At 33.2% G+C, this 8,082-nt stretch overlaps 1 long non-coding RNA gene across 1 annotated transcript; it reads right to left on the reverse strand.

Moving 5' to 3' along the window:
- Positions 1–7,201: 7,201 nt before the first annotated feature.
- Positions 7,202–7,838, reverse strand: LOC118736600. The gene is made up of 2 exons (XR_004992736.1): positions 7,642–7,838; positions 7,202–7,466 (listed from the first exon to the last, which is right to left on the reverse strand). It is a non-coding gene; the product is annotated as an uncharacterized LOC118736600 (long non-coding RNA).
- Between the last annotated feature and the right edge of the window lie 244 nt (positions 7,839–8,082).

Here is an 8,082-nt window from a genome sequence, read left to right on the forward strand (position 1 = left end):
ATGCTTTTTAAGTTTTTAGCAATATTAACTACTGAATAAATTATATTTAACAAATGGTCATGCAGATATGCAAATCAGCAATTCTAACTAATATAAAAGTACATTTAATATAATTTAACTATATTAATTTATTTAATTTTATAAAAAATAAACATGAATATATTTCTGCATTCACCTGCAACCTAGCAACACATAGCCAGACACTTGCAACAAATATAACTTTATCATAACACAAATTTACATTTTTCTCTGTTAACTCTTGTTGAAATGTTAATCGCGGTGTGGTGATATTCCATGGATTTATTTTTCAGCCAAACAATTTTACGTTCCGAAAATTTGCACCTTCTCATCTATCTAAGTTCTCTGACATGGGTCACTTTTACGCCCTATTAGTAAATAAGAGCCTTCAGTTGGGAATAGTTCCGACAGAATGGAAAACTTCGACCATTGTCCCCATAAAACAGCAGACACACTGGAGGAGTGATAATATATGTGCATAGCACAATTGACTTCAATATAATTTATAATGCAAGTGTTAATCGAAATATATGGTGCATAATAATAAAAATGAAAAAGGTCGATAAAAAATTTCAAATTGGCGTGCTTTATCACTCGCCTAGCACAAGTGATGCAGATTTTTTGGATTATTTAACAGAAATATTACTTACTAAATATGATAAAAGCAACCATAATATAGTAGTGGGAGATTTTAATATAAATATGAACTACACTTCTACATATAGTACTAAACTGTCCGAGATATTTTCTGTAATGGGAATGTCCCAAAAAGTAGAGTTTAACACAAGAATTACAAATATAACTGAAACTAAAATTGATTTACTGTATTCAAATTCGGAAGAAATAGAATGCAAAAATTTGATGGATTTCAAAATCTCTGACCATGAAACAATACATTTCAGTGTCAAGACGTCGAAATCGTTCAAAATGAGAATGGTGAAGAAAATTACTGCTTGGGACAGATACAGTCGTGAAAGTTTACAAAACATACTAAGATCGTACAATTTCAATTTCTATAATAACTTGCAAATTGATGATAAAGTGGAACTTATAAACAACAACATAGTGCAAGCAATGGAAAGCTTGACTTACGAAAAAGAAGTGTATATAAAGCTGATGAATAAATGGTATGACCATGAACTGGCACAAATGAATAAAAATAAATTTAATATATACAAACATGCTATACAGACTGGAGTGTGGGATGAATACAGAAGTATAAATAAAAAGTACAAAAAACTAATTAAAATAAAAAAAGTTCAATTTATGGAAAATAAAGTAAAAATGAGTGAAAATAACGCTAAAGAAATGTGGAAGCACCTCAAACAGGCGGCTTGTCTTGCAGAGGATAACGATGGTATCAAAAAAGTTGTAATAGATGGTGTACTGGTTGAGAATGATACCGAAGTGGCTAATAAACTGAACCTATTCTTCATAAACAGTGTGATTGAAATAAATAGAAACATACCTTGTTTTGACCTAGCAATGAACAGTAGTCAAACCAACTGTAGTTTTAAATTTTCGTATATAACAACCGCTGAAGTTATAAATATTATAAAAACGTTTAAATACAAAATTGGCGGACGAAAACTGTTATCAGATGGAGTACTGAAAGACTCTATAGAGTATTTAGGGTACTTCTATGCACTTATTATTAATGATAGTGTGGAAAGTGGTATTGTACCAGAACGGTGGAAAACGTCGACAGTGGTACCTGTCAAAAAAGTCAAAAAGACAATACAACCAGAAGAGCTTAGACCAATAAATACCCTACCAAGTGATGCCAAAATATTAGAAGTACATGTCAAGAATCAACTGATGATGTACCTCGAAGAAAATAAAATTTTAGTCCAACAACAATCGGGCTTTAGGGAAAAACATTCGTGTGAGACAGCCCTCAATTTGGTGATAGCTGATTGGAAAGAAGAGCTAAATAATAAGAATGTAGTTGTTTCGGTATTCCTGGACCTCAAAAGGGCATTTGAAACGGTGGATAGAGACATATTACTAAAAAAACTGCAACGAATTGGTATAACTGGTACGGAGCTAGAATGGTTTAGCAGCTACTTGAAGCAGAGAAGGCAACGAACTGTGATAAATACAGCGATATCGGAGGAATTGGAAGTACCCATAGGGTTACCACAAGGGTCGGTTCTGGCACCGATATTGTTCCTAATTTACATTAATGATATTGTCAATGCCGTCGAGGGATGTGAAATTCGACTCTTCGCCGACGATGCATTAATTATGATAAGTGAAAATAATATTAATGTCGCTATATCGAAAATGCAAATGGCACTAAATAATTTATATACATGGCTGTGCGGAAATAGACTCAAACTTAATATTAACAAAACAAAATATATGATTATAACCAGAAGAAACTTTAATGATCTCAACGTTGAATTGAAAATAAATAATGAAAGCATACAAAGAGTAGATAGTATCAAATATTTAGGTATTATAATTGATAATAAACTTAAATTTGAGGAACACATAAAATACACCGTTGCGAAAGTAGCTAAAAAAATTGGGATTATGCAGAGAACATCCAAATATCTACATAAAAAATATAAAATACTTATATATAAATCTATTATTGAGCCACATTTTGTATATTGTCCATCGATATTATTCATAATATCAGATAGTGAAATAGATAAGCTTCAAAAGCTTCAAAACCGGTGTATGCGATTTATACTTAAAAAACGTAGTGATGCCAGAACGGCTGATATGCTGAACAGTTTAAACTGGCTAAGTGTTAAGCAAAAAATTTTCTTTCACTCCATGAAGTTAATTTATAATATAAAGCGTGGTAATGTACCTGAATACCTTAGTAAAAATGTATTATTAGTAGAGCAAACACACAATGTAAATACAAGGAATAAACAAAATTTTAAACTGCCATTGTTTAGAACGGAAATAGATAAACAAAACATTTTCTATAAAGGTCTAAAATGTTTCAATGAACTCCCTATGGATTTAAAAACCTGTAATGAAATCTTAGTTTTTAAGAAAAAACTGTATGAATATTGTAAAACCCTAGCTTTAAGATAGCAAATTGTTAATGATACTTGAATTAGGCTCTCGTGGCCGTAATAAATACATAATAATAATAATAATAATAATAATAATAAAAAAGGTCAAAAACACCATTAAATCGGAGGAGCTCAGTCCAATAAACACCCTTCCCAACTTGGAAAAAATACTGGAAACGGTTGTAAAAAATCAACTATTAAACTATATTGAGTCAAATAAAATACTCATTAAGGAGCATTCAGGTTTTAGGGCTAATCACTCATGCGAAACAGCTCTAAACTTGATCTTATCACAATGGAAGGAGGACCTGAACTCCAAGAAAACTATCTTGGCGGTGTTTGTGGACCTTAAGAGAGCCTTCGAGACAATCGACAGGGAAATAATGCTAAAAAAACTCGAATATATTGGTATAGATAACATCGAACAGACTTCAATTAAATGTGAACAAGACAAAGTTTATGGTCATATATAGAGCAGCTAACGTTAGCTCCGACAATTACAGTTTACAAATTAAAGATGAAGTAATTGAGAAAGTGAGAATCATTAAATATCTAGGTATATATATCGATAAGTTAAAATTTGAGGAACATATTGACTACACAGTAGCAAAAATTGTTAAAAAAATTGGTCTCATGAAAAGATCATGTAAGTACTTAGGAAGGAGGTTGTTGTTGTTGTTGTAGCAGCATACAAATTCCCCAAAGACTTTTTGGGGAGTGTTGCTGGAGTGACAGTCCTTGGCCAGATATAAATCTGGGTCGTTCCGGTTACGTAGACCCGACTGTCGTGGGAACGTAGGAAGGAGGTATAAGACTTTGGTGTAGAGATCTATAGTTGAACCACATTTCATATACTGTCCAACAATCTTTTTTATAGCAAGCGACACACAAATAGATAAGCTTCAAAAAATGCAAAATAGGGCTATGCGATTTATCTTGAACAAGCGGTACGACACACCCATACAGGAAATGATCGCAGAATTAAACTGGCTGAGAATTTTCTATCACGCTATGAAATTCGTGTTTAACATAAAACAAGGTAGACTCCCAGATTACCTTAAGTGATATCCTACGATATAATAGTGAAACCCATTCGTATTTACTCCGGGGAAATAATAGCTTCAGGCTGCCGCTGTATAAAACGGAAATAGATAAGAAGAATATCTTTTATAAGGGATTAAAATGTTATAATGAACTTCCAGCTCAAATACAAATTTGTGAAAACGTTGGTTCCTTCAAAGGCTGCTACTTGATCACTGTACAACATTGGCTATCAGATAGAAAGGTCCGGCAAGGAAACTAGTCATTTCCATTAGTACTAGCTGGATGACTCTGGATATAGTCCATTCAGATCACCCATAATGTATGAAATAAGGTCGGCATGGAAACTAGTCCTTTCCGTCCGATCAAATAGCGCGACTCTGGGTTTCGTCCATTCAGATCGCCTGCCGCGGTAGAGAAGTTTATAAGGAGCGGCTTGGAAACTAGTCCTTTCCAACCGCTCAGTTGTGGCGGCTCTTAGACCGCATATCGTGAGTGATATATTTACGGTACTGCTTGGAGTCCCGTCCATTCCAACAACATCGAGAATATGCTATCTTAGTTAAATATACATACTATTATATAGCTTAAAAGGAAAAGTGTAACAGGTTATGGGCTGTTTTTGCTTACGCGTATATGCACATTTAGCGCATTTAACTGTAAATGCTACCCTAAATGTACATTTATCCATACAAAATTCGTCATCTAAATGCAACTAAATGCAACTCCAGCTTTGCATTAAGAATCTAAATGCTAAAAGCAACCCTGTGATCTTCCAAAATTTCCACGATTCGAACATGGTTTAATGAGAAAAAGTGGCAACATTGTTTTTTTCGCGTATACAGTGGCTAGCTACGTTTCAATGATCGCCGATCGAGATTTAATTTTTTTTATTTTCCATTATTAGGATAAAATAAAGTTACGCAAATTCAACATCGATGTGATGCTGATAGAAATCTGGATCAATTTGTGATAAACCCTGCTTGTTTTTTTCCTAATTAAGTGAGGAAATTTTAATTGACAGCACCGACAAATGAATATATACACAAACAAATTAGGGCTGTGCGATTAATTGATTACTCAAAATTTTAATTAATCATAAATTAAATAACTCAATTATTCGATTAATTGGAAATTATGATTACTCAAAAGTTCAGTTACTCGAGTAATCAAGATTTTTGATTAACCAAAAACAAAAATATTTGAGTAATTTGCTTTATGATTAATCAACATTTCGAGTAAAATGAGTAATCAACATTTCAACTCTTTACATATGTATAAAGTAGTTAAAGTTCCTTGATACTTTGAAAACAACGTTTCTGTTTTCAAAAATGAAAGCAAACAATTTTTTTCATATACAGAATGTAAAAAAGAAAATAAGCATTTTCCAAAGCAAACTCTGTTAACGAGCAAAATTATTTTTTTTGAGTAATCATATTTCAAGTAACTCGATTAATCATCGTTTTGAGTAATCAAAATCTTGATTACTCGAGTAATTGATTAACCGAATAATTGATTAACCAACTTGCTCGAGTAATCGAATAATCGCACAGCCCTAAAACAAATGTTCGGTTATCGTTAAAACAATTAAAGTTTTTGTATTGAATTTTTGTTTTAAAATTTATCTTTGCCTTTTCAGTAGGATTTTTTGAACATTCAGTTACTTTACTACCCGTCTTAAAAAAAAAAAACCATACGATTTCGAACTCGCGAACGCTCTTCGAAACATATGTTCGAAAGTGCTAAATGTTGCATTTTAAATGCAGCAAAAACGCTGCATTAACTTATTTTAAGCATTAAATTTAACTTTACTTTTATTATATATTGCAACACATAATTCAAATGTATATACCCTGCAAAAATCGCGACTACTCCATGCATGCATGTGAAGAGTACTCCCGAAGGACCAAGGAGTACTCCAAAATTAACCACAATTCATATAAAAAATATGGTCCAATTAACATCGCGATGTCCTAGGGCAGGACCATATACTCCATCTCTGCATTACATCAGAGTAGCACAAAACTACTCCCAACATACTCCAATGACATTGTCGTTATATTTTTTCGTTTGTACATGCTTTTGTTCTTCACTTCACAGATGCTTTTTTTTTGAAATTAATAAAAACCAAAAACAAAAATTAAAAATTACATGTTGCCTCTGACGGCATTCGAACCCGAACATGCTGGGAGCTAAGAACTAACAGCTAGCATCTCTACATGTTCAGCTACAGCCAGACATGCAAATGTACTTTCAAATGCTTAACATTTCGTTAAAACACGAGCAGTGATCGGGTAACAATAAGCTGGTGCAGAGACACGAGTTGGTCCGCTACAGCATGACAGAGGAGCACTTTTGTAAGTACTCCAATATACCACAAATAGACTACATGGTCCAATGATTTTTGCAGGGTATGTACATGAATGTATATAGGTCTAATGACTGTAATAAATAAACAAATAAATAAATAAAAGTAAAAATAAGAGGAACAAATGTATAGTGTAAACCGAGGGTAATAGCGCAAACGAAATGTGAAATAAAGTGACAATACCAGCGATTCGAGGTTATAATAATTTTGGCAGGCGCAAAGTTTGGCTGACTTCCAAAACGTCAATTGCTTTGTATACGTACAAAGTATAAGGTTCCATAACGTCGAACTACAAAATATTGACAATGTATACTGTTCCAAATCGCAGCCGATAAGTTATTGAAACGGATCGCTTGAGCAATCAGCGCATCATCATCAAAGTTGATGCTTCGTTTGTTATTGGTTAGCATTGGTGTTTTAAATAGGGAAAATTCAGAAAAATTGTTCATTGCTATATTGAATATTTAAAGTATGCAATGTATATGGTTGCAATGTGTCGCAACTCTGCATATACAAACAGCTTGAATACCACAGTATAACAGTTTCCAAACCATGTGATACGTTTTGGAAGTCAGCCTTTGTTTACTCCGTTTTATTGACGAAATATATAAAATAAAAGTGAATAAATGATTTTGTTTGCACAAAACAATAACCGGAGACGTTTTAAAAGTGGAAACTGGTGATTTCGTGCATTTATGACGTGATTTGCTCATAGAAAACAACGAAATTTAACAAGTTGTTTGTGTATAGCTTTTAAATGGTTAATAATATTAGCCCTATCGATTTAGTGCCAAATTTTTATCTTTGTCAAACCGCAGATTTGAAATCGGTGCGATTTGTGGACCATGCCTGATTGCCCCATGAAATACGCAATGCAAAATTTCCACACTTCATAGCTAAATATTTTAACTGCATAACCGACCTACCAAGAATCGCGATAAGAACATTTCTTGGTATACATTTTTCCAGTTACAAAATCTGCAATAACCTGCAGAATAGACCTGTAAATGCAGAAATAAATAAATAAATAATAAGGGTAATTTCAGTTTTGATTTAGAAGAAAAAAATCTGAAATTATTGACACCTTCCATACAACCAGCAACAACAAAACACACAAATATCGTTTTTGCTCGTGGTGGTATTATTCCGTCATGGTTTTTGCTCTAATGCTACTACCTGTTTGAAATGCCTTGCTTCGGTCTACAGTATATTGTCTCCAACCTAACAAATATACTTTATCCAGAACTCGGAACAGGAAAACCAATTTCGTAGTATATAAAACGAACCTTGATATTTTTGCTTAATAAGCTATTTCCACCAGCACATCTATGTATTTCCAACTTACCGGAAGTGTGGTTGCAAAAGAAAGAAAGTACTTTACAAAAGTTATCGAATACATATGCATCGATATAAAATGCTCTTATTAATGGGCCACATACACGACCCAATTTCTTTCCAAAAATCGATAGCAAACATGAATCAATGGCGCGTATTCATATGGGGTGTTCACAGTTCGTTCCAAATTGTGTCTGAAAAGGTAGACGTCTACATTTTGAGACATTTTTAGCATCAAACTGTGAGCACCCCTTTCTAGCAGTCGTCTCAAAATCGTCTCAA

The sequence above is a fragment of the Rhagoletis pomonella genome, unplaced genomic scaffold (genome assembly GCF_013731165.1).
Source record: "Rhagoletis pomonella isolate Grant_MI unplaced genomic scaffold, Rhpom_1.0 Rhpom_scaffold_00003, whole genome shotgun sequence".
Classification (NCBI taxonomy): Eukaryota; Metazoa; Arthropoda; class Insecta; order Diptera; family Tephritidae; genus Rhagoletis; species Rhagoletis pomonella.